This window comes from Crocodylus porosus, unplaced genomic scaffold (genome assembly GCF_001723895.1).
Source record: "Crocodylus porosus isolate Cpor-Errol unplaced genomic scaffold, CroPor_comp1, whole genome shotgun sequence".
NCBI lineage: Eukaryota > Metazoa > Chordata > Crocodylia > Crocodylidae > Crocodylus > Crocodylus porosus.
In genome coordinates, this window is record NW_017728886.1 from 236185030 (window position 1) to 236201225 (window position 16196).

General features: G+C 48.4%; 1 long non-coding RNA gene across 1 annotated transcript in view; it reads left to right on the forward strand.

The window, feature by feature from the left end:
- Window positions 1-5232: 5232 nt before the first annotated feature.
- The window catches only part of LOC109305582, a 14091-nt gene continuing 3127 nt past the window's right edge, over window positions 5233-16196 (forward strand). The window contains exons 1-2 of the long non-coding RNA XR_002099643.1: window positions 5233-5399; window positions 6889-6895. This is a non-coding gene — a long non-coding RNA (uncharacterized LOC109305582). The remainder of the gene's footprint in view (window positions 5400-6888; window positions 6896-16196) is intronic.

Below are 16196 nucleotides of genomic sequence, written 5' to 3' on the forward strand. Positions count from 1 at the left end.
ACAGTCACAAACTCCTGCAAGACCGTTTCAAGGCTGGACATAAGGAAGATTTCTTCACTGCCCGAGCCCCCAAGGTTTGGAATCGACTGCTGCTGGAGGTGGTTCAAGCACCCACTCTGAACACCTTCAAGACACATTTGGATGTTTATCCTGCTGAGATCCTATGATCCCTGTTGACTTCCTGCCCCTGGGCAGGGGGCTGGACTCAATGATCCTCTAGGGTCCCTTCCAGCCCAAATGTCTATGAATCTATGAATCACTGTTTAGTTGGTCTAATAAAAGATATTGCATCTACCCAAAGAACCTTGTCTGTCTATGTCCTATGACCAGTGGCTCTCAAACTTTTTTTTTCTGTGGACCACTTGAAAATTGCTGAGGGTCTCAGCAGACCACTTAATAAATATTTTTTGTTCTATAAATCAAAGCACACAACTCATATTTTAATATCAGTAGTCTTACCTTACAGGTACAGCTATTCTCAATTGTTCCGCAACCTTTCTGTGGACCCCCTGAATGGAGCTTGAGGACCAGTGGTGGCCCGTGGACCACAGTTTGAGACCTTCTGCCTTAGACTACCATCGGTGCACAGCTGCCACCTGGACCCTGTCCTGCTGGCTGGACCACAGCAGGGACACTGATGAGAATCCAAGGTGCCACCTCCACGGCTACCCTTGCCCTCCCAGCCCTCCAGACCCACCACCTGTGGGCCTGCCAAGCCAGCCAAGACTGGTGGCTGCACATCACGCTGGGATGATGAGCAGTGGCTGGAGGTGTTCAGGATGATCTGGGCCACCTTTCAAGACCTTCTGGAGCAGCTCCACCTGCACCTGGAACAGCAGGACGTAAACATGTGGCTGTCTCTCCCCACGGACACCTGGCTAGCCATCACTTTGCTGAAGCTGGCCATGCCTGCCAGCCTCCACTATGTGGGCCACCTCTTAAGCGTGGGCAAGACCACCGCCAGGGAGGCAGTCCTGGGTGTTCAGCACCCTCCAGGATGTGCTGGGGCACCCCATACTCCACATCCACGACCCCCTGGTGCGGGTGGCAGGGTTCTGTGCTCTAGGATTCCCCCAGTGAATCAAGGCCCTAAATGTGACCCACATCCCCATCACATACCCACTCTATGGCAACTGCCCCTACTACAGTCAGAGGGGCTTTCACTCAGTTGAGTTGCAGGGCTTTGTTGACCACCATGGTGCCTTCACCAACATGCGTGCCACCTGGGTGGGCAGTGCCCACAACATCTGCATGTTTTGGAACGCTGCCGTGCCGGCCCTGGTGCAGAGCAGGTGCTACACACCAGGGGTGCCAGACCTGCAGATGGGCACCATAGTGGTCTCATCAGGGACCCTGCCTACCTGATCCTCCCCAGGCTCATATAGCCCTACACCGGCCAGCTGGACCCCAGTCAGGCCCATTTCAACTTGTGCCTGGGCCAGACCCACACCCTGGTAGAGTGTGCCTTCAGCTGCCCCAAGGGATGCTGATGTACCCTCACCGGCCACCTCATGTTTGCCAAGGATAACATCCCGCGCATTGTCACTGCAGGCTGCTTGCTTCATAACATCTGCAAGGCCTAGGGAGAACAATTTTGGGAGACCTGGGTGGAGGAGGTGTGATGGAGGTGGAGGATACCTGGCAGCAGGAGCACCAGCTGTGAGGGCAGTGACAGTGACGGACCACCCCCGCCTGCCCCGTGAGACCCCGGGCAAGCCACACACCTGTCACCAGGAGCTAGGGCACTGCGTGTGAGAGGCGCTGGCTGACCACCTCCTCCTGCATTCCCACTGTAGCCCACCTGGACAGCAAGCCATAGACTCCTGCCCCACTGCCTGCCCCCAGCACCATGCTCACTGCAGGCAGTTTTCAGAAAAATACTTTATTATCCTCACAACAAATGGACCCCTCCTTTTCCAGTACCAGAACCCCTCCACCACCTACCCCACCCACCAGCAATAAAACACCCTCTCCCCATGCAAACTATTTACAAGTAGCTGAAGCCCACAAAGCATTTGCAATTAAATTTTTATTGCAAAAGTATTTCTTTAAATACAGGATTTTTAGTTATCCTTTGACCAACTACTTTAACAGAATCAAAACTTCTCACCCTTGAAAAGGCTACATAAAGCTGTCCATGTATAAACACAGGGTTAGGAATAAGCGGTGGAATAAGCCCCCTCTACCAGATACTGGAAGGAGGGGGAATAACCCCCGTCCCTACCCCCCACTGAAAGGGCCTTGCTGGCTGGCATCTGACCGTGCCCCTGCCTGGGCACTGCAGGGTCCTTGATAGGGTAACAGCCCCTGTCATAGCATTGGGGAGCATGAGCCCCTTCCTGGGAGTGGGGCCCCACTGTGGGGTGGGCAGAGCTGTACCCTCAGGGCACCTGCAGCCCATCCTGCTGAGCTCCCCACCCCTAGCCTCCACCAGCAGCTCAAGAAGACTGGGCCAGCACCTGCCCCAATCAGAGAGAAAGGACACCTGACTTCTTTACTAATTTCTCTTCACAACTGGAGAAACTCGCAAGACCCCCACATTTTCCCTTAAACTCTAAGAGTTTCTCATGAGTGTGCAGTGTACAAGTATACCCTGAGGAGGTTCTGATTAGCACCTTTGTCAATTTAAAGAAAGAACAAGAGATCCATCCCAATGCCATTGCTATAGCAACTGGAATCCTACTGCAGTTTATATGGTGCAAGGTGATTCGTTTCTTCCAAAAATGAAATAAACAAAATAATTAGCTTAATGTATTAATTAGCACACACTAAACAATCTGAACTGACATTCTTGCTTTACTGTGCATGACATGGAAAAAATCTAAGTATATAAACAGGAATAGTGCATTTGATGGTGCAAAATCCAAATATGAAAGTTGACTGCTATGGGTAGAGCGATAATTAAAGGTGTTCTTACTAATGGTGAGTTTCTCCTATTTAATAATAATGCATATATCACTGGGATATTTTTGTGCTAGTTTCTTCTAGTTCAACAGATTTCATCAGATAAAAAAGTCACTTCTGAAATTGGAAGAGCCTAGCTGTTTTTAATGAACTCTCACACACCAACTGAAATAAACATATTCAAACCGTATAATTATTAAGCTCCTTAAAAACAATGTGAATTTCACCCTTGTACATACCTGAGCAGAAATAATTTCCCAAGAAACCTTAAGCATTCTGTAAATGCCCTGTTGTTTTCATAGGAGTGCTCAGCTTCTCTTTTTTGCAGGTGCATCGATCATTCATCTGCTCTTTCATTATGCTTATGGAAAGAAAGTATGTGCCTTTACAACGGTTGTACTTAACATACAGGGATCATATGAAGGAGATGAATGAACTTACATAGCTATGCATCAGTTGGTTGAGTGCAAGGTAGTGATCCAACATTCACTTTGGACACAGTGGAGAATTTTAGACTTTCTGGCCATTTCCAGACAAGCACGGCTGTATGGTACGTGGCGCCACAGGCACATCTGCAATGCCATGTACCACATGTTCATTGTTCTCTGCACTTCAAGGGAGCAACATGGAGGGTTTCTATGACCCCCGGGTCTCCGCATGGGCCTCTGCTATTTGTGCCATCGGAAATATGCACCCCTGCACTTGTGTATTTATCTGGACATGCCCTCTGGGTGCAGGGGAGCATTGCAGAAAGCCGTGGGGTCCCATGCACAGAATTAAAATTCAATCTCTATTGACCTAATCAAGTGAAACTGCAACAGCTTTGAACCTTCTAAGTTTGTGCTAGAATAATTCTGCCAGACTGTGGCAGACTAATGGGGCCCGGCACCTCTGACCTGGAATGGTTCCTCCTCCCCATCCAGAAACAGACACAGCTGCACGGCTGGAAGCCAGAGCTGTAGTGAATGGCCCTGGCAAGAGGAGTTCCCCCAGCTGCAGGCAAGTGGAAGCCTGGCCACCCGGGCAGGGCAGAAGGACCTGCCCCTGCAAGAGAGGGGCTTAAGAGCAGTTAGGAGTAGCTGCTGGGGTGAGAGGCAGGTGACCCCTGGCAAGGGCACACGGGGTCAGGGTGGTCCCCAGGTGGGCCCTTCCTACACAGCTAAGACTCTGTGGCCAGCCTCTGCCCAGGACAGGGCAACTGGGGCACCCAGGCCACAGCCTAGAGGGTGGACCGGAAAAGCCAGATACGACCATAACAAGATAAGCGTGACCTTAAAGAAACAAAAAATAAAGTGGAGTGTCATCTCTTCTATCCAATATACCGAGTGGTGCCAGAATCAGTTTGTAATATACTGAGTCAGATGCTTCACCTAAACCAGTATAAATAGACCAACTAGTAAATCACTTGAAAGCAAATTGAAGCAAAGGGGTTGTTAAAGTTCACAGAAGCTTTCTGGCTGTTTACACCAGATTGGCAAAAATACTTTTTTGGGTTTTTTTATTTTTTTTAAATATATAAAATATCTCTAGCTAAATGCCTACCCCCATCCCTCCACCCAGGCTCAGGCTAGCTAGGGTGTTCCCAGGGCATTAGTTACTGGTATGAGGAGACAGCAGGTGCAGATTCTAGCTTAGTCATTGTCAGACATAAGTGACTGGCAGTTCTGACTTGGACAGGGGTTTGTTTACAGAGAAGGAACATCAAGAAAACACCTGCCACACAAGATGCTTCTCTATTTAGTATCTTGGCTTGGGGGTGGGGGTGGAAGATATGCTTTCCTTCTTCACTTGAATGACAGCTGCAAGGGGCTCGGATTCAAATCACTAGGCCAAATTTATATCAGTGTAAGTAAAGGGAGATGAATGGCAATACGCTAGGGATGAATTTTGTCCATGGTGTGAAGAAATCCCCCTCTCTCTCTGCCCTGCCTTGGGACATCCCGCACACCCCTCCTCTTTTACCCACCTGCTATTTGGTTTTAACCTGGTCACCTACGTGACCGGGCTGGAGAAATTCCTGAGGGAGGGGGGAGCTCGCTCTTTCCTTTTTCCTGGAGCAGGCATTTTGGGAAGGAGAGGAGTCATTTTGTGGACACAGACAAGCTTGGACCTCTGGAGGGATGCTCCAGATGATTATACTGCGAGTGGATATGGAAACTTAGCCTGTATATTAGGATTAAGTGAATTTTAGCCACGTGTAAAGAGTCACTGAACTCAATATTGAATGAGACTCAATGTATTCTATATTGCTCAAGTTGTTTTCTCTGAAATCTCTTTGTTTTCCTCTAACCCTGTTCTCTCTCTCTTTGAACAATAAACGGCTACTTGCATGCAGTGTGCTGGCTGTGGATTCCTGAGGGGAGAGGGGTGAGACAGCCATTATAGCTCCCTTTGCTTGGCTACCTAAGGTGGGCTTGGCTCTTTACTTCTTCCAGTACAGGAGGCTACTTTTGAATGCTTCAGGCTAAAAGAAGCACCCTGAAATACCATGTGGGGTTAAGCACCCCAACCTGGGGTCTGTACACCCCGGGTTGCACAGAGCCCTAATGGAGACCAGAGCCTGGGCGATGGCAGCGATTACCCCAGGCTTGTAGGTGTGCTCCACGAAGCAGATCAGGCAGACATAGATGCCCCAGGGGATACCTGAAGTGTGGTTTTGATCGGGCACAGTGAGGTGGGTGTCTCAGCATAGTAGCACCCTCTACTGTCCCACCACACATGGCACTTTGCATATTCTACTGAAATATCAGTAGCTCACTGGAATGTCTATTAGCTTAGTTGCAGAGGGTGCGTACACACGTACTAACTTTCTGACAATTAACTTTAAGTCAGCTTAACTGTCAGAGCATACACATACACATGGAGTAGAGTTGTCTTAAAATGTGGCATAAGATAATACACCTCTCTGAGGCATGTTATCGTGGGTGCAGACAGAAGTGCAGCTCCCAGCTATAACTCAGAACTATTTCTCCAAAGCATTCTGAGTTACTGCATTACCCCAGACCAAACAGAAGTTCACTGTTGGTTCCAGGGTGGAGGGGAATCTAGCTGAGGGCTGGGAGCCTGCACCCAGGTTCCCATAGCAACAGCCATGGCTCTCTGCCAGTGCTCCTGTTTTCAAAACGGGAAAGGGAAAAGGCAACAGAGGAAGCTCATTCTTCGGGCTTCCCAGCTGGTGCTGAAGGCTGGGGTGGGTGAATTGGAGCCTCCGCACCTGATCCAGGGTGGGGCTCCAGTATAGCTGCCCCACCCTTTGTGGGGGGGCTGAAAAACCCCCAGACTGAACTCCTTCCACTTCCTTCCCTATTTGAAAACAGCAACATCTGGGAGCTCCTGCAGACAAGTTATAAAAGCCATTACATTTTTAAAGGTCTTTATTTGATACCTCATGCAGTGAGCAGTCAGATTTTCACCAGACCGGTCATTTTGAAGCTGTCTGCAGCTCTGCACTTGTGCTTGGTCACAGCTATAAACTGCTATCTGTTGCAAGATGGGGCAAAAATTGCCATTTCTTTCTGCACCCCTTGAGTTGCATTAGGTAAATTGACTGTAAGTCTACTTAAAGTATGTGTGTACAGGCAGTCCTTGGACTTATAACACAATTGGTTCCTGAAAACCGTGTCTTAAGTCAAAACGTTGTAACTCGGAATCAATTTTCTCATAGGAAACTATGTTATAAATGGGGGATTGGTTCCTGAACCAAGGCCCGATACCCTTTTTTCACCAAAAATAAGCCAGAATTTTGTACTCAATCAATTATAGATGAGTAATATAGCTACATTAATGTATTTATATTGTAAATAGCAATCATACTGTTTTGGAAGGACTTCTTTGAGGTGACTTTGCTGGACTTTTTGAAGGGCTCTTGGTTGGACTTTTTGAAGCGTTCTTGGCTGAAGTCTTCTCAGGAGTCTTGGCTGCTTTCTTAAAGAAAGTGTCCAAGGAAATTTGGACAGATGTTCTCCAGGGAGATAAGCAACGCAGCAAACTTGTTCGCTGGCATGGCGTCACATTGGATCAAGTGTTGTAAAGTCAAAACTGACATCATAAAGTTGAAACGGTGTCAATTTATAAACATTGTAAGTGCAAAACATTGTAACGCAAAATGTTGTAAGTCGAGGACTGCCTGTACACTAAGTCAACTTAACTTAGTTGACTTAAGTTATTCCAGCACTCCAGTGCTCCATGAGCCTCTGGGACAATCACTTCCTTATTCCACCACCTGCGCTAGCTGGGTGGTTTCAGAAGCAACGGCACAGTCTTGATGGTCAGCCACACAGCATGCCCCCTCTCAATGAACTCCATCAGGGCTTTATGCTCCTAGCACAACTGCTGGTCATTATGTTCCTTGTCAGCTCCAGCCATAAGAAGCAGGTCCCAGAGAGGGCTGCAGTTGTTGTCCCCAGTTCCAGGCTCTGGAACAGGCCCTAGAATTGGTGCTGGAACCAGATCTCGAGCTGGCTGTGAACATGGCCCCTCTGCCTGTCCTAGAAGCAATGCAGGTCATTCAGGCACCTGAAGGCCTGAGCAGGATGCTCCAAGAAGGCCTGCAGGATGGCTGACACAGGCTGCACATCAGGCTGGGGTCTAGGGGTGCCAGTAGCAACTATGGGGTGCTCCCAGAGTGCCAGGCAGGCAAGAAGGGGTGGCAAAGAGGCCCCAGAGGGCTTTGCAGAGCAGGGACAGCTCTGTACAACAAGCAAGAGGTGTAGCATCAGTAGGGAGGCTTAAGCTAACAACACAGGCTCCTGACTGCAGCAGCTGGATCCAGCTGGTTTGCGCTTTGCCCTTTAAGAGGCTGGGGTGGAGGAGGCATTGGGCTTCCCTGATTGACTAGGTCAGGCCTTGGGCCCCCCCCCCCGACTCCACCCCCTGGTCACAGTCTGCAGTGACCCCTAGCTGGTGCCCAGGGGCTATTGCAGGGGAGGGCTCACAAGGTAGTTGCCATGTGTGTACACTCCGACATGGCTTAACTTAGGTTGATTTACTTCTGTTGACTTATATGTGTATATACACTCTAGGCCTCTATTGTAACGCACAGCATTTTTCCTATAAATGGAAAATTAGGAAAAAAGTCTGATTTACATTTTTATTTCTGCCCTTCTAAAAGTGTCTTTATCCTTCCAGAGCATAAGTAAAACTTGGCTATTTATTTAAAAACATATAATATCTATCGAAGGAGAAATCAGCTACTCAAGCCAATGATCCTCTACCAAATATTCATATATAGTCCTAGGAGAACTAAGCCACTGAAGTCATTTTTTCTTCTGCATTTAGCACATTTTAAAAATGAGAGAGGAAAACACGGACAACTGCCAGGACGTACAGTAAGAGTCAACAGAATTTGTAGCAATCGGATATTTGATTGGCTGTCTAAATGAGAAAACCTCAAGTACCTACCTTAACACTGGAACCACTCACAATTCAATCAAATCAATTGAATCATTTGAGAATAACAATTTGCCTCTTTAATGCCAAACGATAAATTAAACTGAGCAGCACGCTTCTGATTTTTTTTGGAATCGCAAAATAGAACATCACATGGTAAGTATAATAGAGACCCTGGAGTATGCTGTCAGACAGCAGAGGATCACAATGATTGGTTTAGGAGTAGTTCTGAATGCTAAGCAGCAGCCTTTTTTAGCAAGACTTGAAAGGAGATGTTACAGCAGGGTGCACTGCTGTAGGAAGAAAAGTCTGCTTCATGGAGGGTCTAATAATATTCCGGTGCCCCCCACCCTAACACAAAGTGCTAGCTTTCTCATAGATGCAGTTTTTCTATGCTCTGTTGCTTTTGCTACCCACTCACCAGTCACTCTATCCATCTAATCACTTCCTGCTCCCCTGTTCCTGTTAGCACTGTCCTTTGCTTCTTCCTAAAACATCTCTGCACATTTACATGAGTAGTTGGGGAAAAAAGGATATTCTCCTAGGCAAATGATTGCTTTGTCACTGATGTTAATTTCATATCCAGCTCCCCCAGGGACTTTATCAAATTAGGCTGGTAGGTGGATGAATCAGCAAGCAAGAGCTATTGCCAGCTGCTTCTCTTGTTTCCCAACAGTAAAAGGGCAGATACTTCCTTCAAGTTGTACAACTTTGCTCACTTCTTAGCAGCCCCTTCTGTTTCTCACCATCCTTCTTTAGAAGAGAGACTATAACACCACCACCTACTGGTGCCACTGGAGGTGTGGGCTTCTAAGTAATTGTGAAGGGGGCTGAAGAAGCCACAGAAATAAATCTTTTATCAGTTCAGAAGGGGGACAAGGAAGGATAAGCATGACAGAAGGCTCAGGACAACTATTCTTACCTTATGATGATATAAAATACAATCTGCTGGAATCAAAAAAACCAAAACCCAGGATCCAAACCCTGAACACTGATTGCAACTCCTGTGTGCATGCTAAGCTGCAGCATTGTCCTGCATCTAAAGATCCCTGAACTTTGAGGCTCAGATGTTCCTGTCTCAGGATACCAGTTTCACCTCACTTGCTGTGTGGCATTTAGAATCTAATCCTCACATTCACAACAGATGAGCCAGAGGAGGGTTTTCCTTAATTATCACCAGCTGCCTGCCCCCTTTTCAGGTTATCATGAATAGGTGGTGGTGAAGCCACACATGTATAGGTCATATTTCCAAGGGTTATACACATGTTTGTTTTATGGCATGTTACTGTGCATATATTATTTGATCCTTTTATGTACCTTCTGGTTGCTGACCAAAGTCTAAATTTCTTGCTGCACAAGTCCACTATGTTTTATGTGGGTTTGAAAATTAATTCTCTGGAGTCAGGCTCTCAGCTCCAGCTCAAGCTCTGCTGTACTATTCAACATTCATAATATCAAGTAGCTGGTTTCCTGATTTAAAATCCACTGGCAGGTGTTTCTTGGAAAGAGTAAAATCTGTCTGTATGTTTCCAGAAGCCTATGTTATTTGACTCTTTGCCAGAGCGATGTGTGATTTGTTGGAAGATGCATGGACTTGTTCTTGCACTGGTCACCTCTATAAGCAGTAGCAATAAATTATATTTCTCAGGGGTTTGGCTCATGACAGGTAAATTCAGCAAGTGACTTCTTTGTATTAAAAATAGTCTCAGACTGTAGCTTTGTCAAGCATTCTTTTCTGTAGGCTGTTAAAAGCCTTTAAGGTTATGCATAAGTAAGAATTACAACAGTTATGAAAAGAGATGAACATTTACTATAGTTCTTGACTGAATTTCATACTGGTGAAAGGTCCTGCTCTATCACTCGAGAAATTAAAGTCTCTTATTTAGCCATAGAACTGTTGCAGCCCTAGAAGCAGCAGGCATCTATTCCTTTCCAGGTAATGTGCTTCACTCTTGACTGTGGGACAGAGCTGTACTGCTATCCAGTGTGTTCACAAGTGGTGAATAGTGGAATGACCTTCAGGGAAGATTGGCTGTGAAATAAGTGGGGGTAACTTTGACATATAAGTGCACTACCACCAGGATGTGGTGAGGACAACAAATGGCAATACTTTTCCTCCTGAAAAGCCACATACATCATTTGATGGTGCTGTGACATGGCAAGTACAGGTTGCCACTATAATAAGCCCACCCAGCCCCTAGCCATTGGCCTACAAGCCTTCAACGATGGAGCAGGTGAAAGAAATGTTAGAATCTCAATGGCTGCAAAGCAGATGAAGGCAGTGAAACAAGATCCCCAGTTGTCCTAGTCTCCTTGCCATTGGATCAAGGTCTCGTTCTGCCAAGAGCTGTGTGGAAGCGGATGTGCAGCAGCTTCTCCATGATAAAAGTCATGCTCAGGCATCTTTCATGAAAACAGCATGTCCAGCACATTCCTCAAACCCTTTGGTGACCAGCTAATGGTGACAGGAGCAGGATTGTGAGGTTTGGAAGCTCCTAGTCATGAACTGGTATGAAAGCATCAGTTACAAGAAAGTTGTGTAGCTCTTGGATCAGCCAGGAGTGCAATTTGGCAGCTGTAACTGACTGACCAGCCTCTTGAGGATCCGCTTTTTTTACCCTACACACCCTACCTGGGGAGGGGGCTAGAAAAGGTGCCTTAAACATGGCCTGTCTAATGCAGTATTCCATATTTCTTCCTGACCAGATAAACACATCCAGTGGGATCACCTTTACTGTGTTCAAAAATACCAGTGAAAACACCATCATTTTAGAGACTTGAAACATCAGGACCTTCATGGACAACCCGAAGAGTGAACACCCAGAGTGCTGCACTGCAGTTGCGGCCTGAGAACTCATGTGTAGCCTCTCGTGTCTCTCCCCTGGGCATAGCGTATGGGGGTTCCTCTCAAACCACGCCGTTGTTCTTAGGAATGAATAGTTTGGTTATTGGAGTGACTTTAGGTCAGTTCCCCAGGATAGGGGCAGTGTTTCTACCTTGAGTGCTTCCTATGGCCCCCTGTCATAGGGCGGGGACCCAGGAGCGGCCGTGATCTCTCCTGGTGCCCCCTACCATGCCAAGTTGTCCATCAAGCACCCTTGTTCTCGCCCGCCATGACTTTGATGGTCTAAGTATTCTAAAGGAGGCTGCCTTTATCTGTCCCCTTGGACACGGTGCTCTTACTTTTCCTGGTCCTTGCTCTATTTGAATAGATTTTGGTGCACCCAGCCCTAGGGGCTCTGTGTGACTCCTACCACCCCTAATACCACGCCTCAAACCTCTTGGGTGTACCGGACGTTGTTGAGTCCAATCACTATGGCCCACGCCCTTGCAGACTTCCTCTGGGCCCGCCTCAGCTCACTTGCCCTCTCCGGGGCTTCTATTCATGCGCTCATGATTCCCACAGCCCGCACTGGGGGCCTTGCTCGTGACTCCCGCAATCTGGGCTCAGGCGGCCTTGGCCTTACCTGGCCCCAGACCCCTTTTCTGGGTCTTGCACCCCACTGGGGCTTCCTACGATTGAGGCTCAGGTAGCCGTAGCCGTGCCTCACCTCCAGACCCCTTTCTCGGGTCCTACGCCCCACTGGGGCTTCTTGCCTGTGCCCACACTGGGGTCCTCCTGATATTACCCACACTGGGGCCGGGGTTGGGACACCCCAAAACGCAGCGCCCTCTCCGGCGCCAGGAACCCCCCCACTACTGGGGAGCTCCCATGAGGCCTCCTCCAACCCCTACAGCCTCGCCCGGTCCTCCAGTGTAATAACAACAAAACAATATCATAAGCCACTGGCTAACCAAACTCTAAACCATCAGATAGTTTCTCTTCCCAAAATCCCTACCAGGGCTTCCTCCACCTGGTCTCCTCCCAACAGAAGCTGCTCAGGCCATCAGGCTTCTCTTCTCTCCTCTGCCCACTTCCACAGAGCTCCTACTTCCTCAGCAGCCAGAGGGGAACTGACCCTGGTCTCAGCCTGGCCTGTTTATATATGCCAGGCCCTGCCCCCTCCTGGTCATCTGACCCCTGTGGTTGCCCCGGCAACCAACACCTGTCCTTCTATAGGCCCTGGGACGCCGCCTTTTCATCCGTTTATACGTTGTCCAGCTTCAGTACCATTCCATCCCCTGGTGCTTCACCTCTTTCCTGGGTTTGGTACTTGCCGTTAGTCAGCCATGTCTGGATTCTGGTATTGCTGAGTCCTGCCAGACTCCAGTCTTCACTGAAGGCTTCCTCTGTCCACACCAACACTGTAAGTAAATCCTTGGGCCCTCTCTGGTCCTGTGTTATTCTGGAGACCCCTTCCTGGAGTAACCACCAGGTCCCCTCACTGGGACTGTTTGTTGGCTCTGGCCTCTCTGAGCTGGTTGGAAACTTCACTTCTGGTCCCCTCCCCCCACCCCCCACTTGTCTTCCTACAGGTCTTTGATCCCAGACTCAGGGGTCTGGCCGAACAATCAGTCCTGGCACGCTATTGTAAAGCATGCCCACACCAACGAGGGAGCCAGTCCTGGCTCCCTTAGGCTCAGCCCCTTTTTTTCTTTTTTGCTTTTACTCATGGCAGTTCTGCCCACCACAGTTTCATTTTTGCCACATTCATCTTCCAATGCGGCATCCCGCTGCCTCCATTCCTCATCTGGTAAGTCTTTTCCACATCATGTAACACAACATTGATGTAGCTGCACTGAGCAAGACCTGGCAAACAGGAGATGAGCAGCTCAAAGAACACCGAAGCAGCTATACCTTCTTCTGGAAGGATAAACAAGAAGGAAAATGCTAACTTCACAGAGTTGGTTTTACCATTAAGAATGTCCTCAAAAATCAACTCAATGAGCTCCCTATAGGAATTAATGAGCACTTCATGACTCTCCATCTTGAATTGGCAGGGAGCCAATATGCCACTGTCATCAGGTCATATACCCCAAAACTTGAAACTGCCCAGGAAACCAAGGAGGAATTCTATGCCAGCCTTGACCAAGTCCTTTCTGATGTTGTGGAAGAAGACAGACTTATTCTTCTCAGGTATTTCAGTGCTAGACTAGGAAAGGACTCTAACCTCTGTAACAGAACTATCAGCAAAGGAGGAGTAGAAAAGGTCAGCTCCAATGGCATCCTCCTCTTGATCAAATCCATGGAACATGGATTCATTAACACCCTATTCTGCCAGCAACAATAAGGCAAAAGACGTCAGGGCAACACCCATGATCTAAGCATTGGCACCTGATTAATTATGTCCTTGTCTGAGCCCGGGATCACAAAGATGTCCACATCACCCAAGCTATCCTAGGAGCTGATGGACTGTTCAACTGATCACTGACTCATTCTCTTGGTTTTCTCACTCAAACTGGCTGCCAAGTAAAGGCTGCAGCAGAAGCAATGCCACTGGGAGAACTTCAGTGCTAAAGGACTCAACGCTTCAACCCACCTCAATGCTTCAACCCACTTCAACGTTGAAGGACTCAAGGACTCAAGCAAGCAAAACTGATTCCACCAGTGCCTCAGTGAAGAACTGGTGAATTCCAGTCAGCAATAATGGGAGGATGCCATCAGCATGTGAGGTGCCCTCAAGGCCACCGTCATCAGCAACTTGAAGAGATCTTGGATTCTCCACCAGGAAACATCAAGACTGGTTTGATGATCACTGCCCAGAAATCCAAGAATAGATCAATTGGAAGCACAAGGCATATTGTGCTTGGCAAAAGGACACCAACTCTAAGAAAGAAAAACTGAATCTCCAACAAGCCAAGCCAGAGGTCTAATGGAAGACCCATGATATGAAGAATAAGTGGTAGGAAGACAAGACTAAGGAGATTCAAGATATCACTAACATTCATGATATGCGTGATTTCTTCAGTGCCACCGAAGCCATCTATGGTCAGATCACTCAGGACTTAAGGATGGAGGAGGCTTGATCAAGGAAAAGGAAGGCCATCAATGCCCATTAGAAGGAGCATTTTGAATACCTTCTGTGTCAAGACTCTGTTGTTGATGTGAGTGTTCTCAGCTCCATCCTGCAACACCCAGTCAGAGATGATCTCCAGATCCCTCCAACCCTTTACAAGGTGAGGAAAGCAATGAAGAAGATGAAGAACAACAAGGCACCTGGAGCAGATGGAGTCCCCATGGACATCTTCAAGCAGGGGGGAGAGGAGCTCACATCACAACTCTGTGCCCTCATCTTAAGGATCTGAAATGATGAGGAAATCCCAGATGACCTCCAGGATACCATGATTGTGACAATCTTCAAGAAAGGAGGCAAGTCTGACTGTGGAAACTACAGAGGGATTGCCTTGCTGTCCACCACAAGAAAGATCATTGTAAGAACCCTCCTGAACCATCACCTTCCACTTGCTGAAGAGCTCCTCCCAGAATCTCAGTATGGGTTTAAGGCATCAAGAGGCACCAGGGGCAATGCATAGGGGGTGCACGGGGTGCTTCTTCCCCCCCCCGAGAGCACTGGGGCACCTCCTGTCAGGCTGCACTCCCTGTTTAGCTGGTGGGCAGGGGGCAGGGGGGAGTACCAGTGCTCCCTTGGGAGTACCAGTGCTCCCTTGGGAGCATTGGCCTGGGAGCGGGTCACCAGGAAAAGCGGCCGTGCCACTTCCAGAAGTGGCCGCAGGAGTTCTGGAAGTGGTGCAGCGGCTGTTATGGTGAGTGAGATCAGCCATGGTGGACCACCTCCCCCTCCCCTGCCCCGGTCACTGACTGGTGTCGGGGGTGGGTACATGCCCCCACTGACTCAAGAAGCACTAGACACTCATGAGAGGCACAACTGTCATGGTCTTCACAGCTCAACAGCTGCAGAAGTGCTGGGAGCAACATAAGCCTCTCTACATGGCTTTCTTTTATCTCACAAAAGCTTCCAACTGTCCCCCGAGAAGTGTTGTGGAGGATCCTTCTGAAGTACGGATGTCCACTGCCTGCTCCATGATGGCATAAGAGTGGTGGTTCTCAGTAGTGGGGCTATCATATCTCACGTTGAGGTTAAAACAAGATTTAAGCAAGACTGCATCATCGCTCCAACACTTTTCTCAGTATTCCTTGCTATGATGTTACATCTGACCACCCACAAACTTCCAGCCGGAGTGGAGCTAAATTAACAAATGGATGGTAAGCTGTTTAACCTCACCAGTTTGCCCAACAGATAGTTTCCCACCAGGGCAAACTAAGTACATATGGATATTTAGTTTGCAATGTTGCAAATTGCAATGATGCAGCTGTCAGCACAACCCCAGCCATGGGAGAGGCCAATAGGCTTTGTAGATAAAAAGGATTGGGCCCCTCACCATTTCTGCCTTCAGCAGGCACCTGCTGAAGACAGAAGCAAAGAGGGACATGATCCTTCTTTCTTTCCTCTGCGCCCCCCCAAACAGGGCCTGACCACCTATCCTATGGCTGGGGGGTGAGTTGCTTGCGGGGCAAGTGGCCACTGAGCTGGGGCGGGGAATGGACCCTGGTTCTTCCCTCCAGGATGGTGGCACCTCCTGGGGCCACCCAGATGGGCTACTACTGGGCCAGATGCTGCCCCAACTCAGGGTTGGGGAAGAGTTGGATGGTGGCAGTGGCAGAGTTCTAGCAAGGCTCCAGGACAGCTTCCCACAGCTGGATGGGCTGTTAGGGAGTCAGCTGCTCTCCTTCTTTCCCTCTTCATAAAGAAGAGAGACAGCAAAGGACTGTTGGATGATGGGAGGAGCCAACAGACTGCCTATAGTGCTATATGTAAAGCTATCCACACATTACATGTCACTCTACAAATCCTAGCACTACAGAGAAGATCCTCTTTGAAAGAGGAGCATAGTTTCATAGTTTCTAGGGTCGGAAGAGACCTGAGCAGATCATTGAGTCTGACCCCCTGCCATGGCAGGAAAGAGTACTGGGGTCAAACAACCCCAGCAAAGTGTTCATCTAA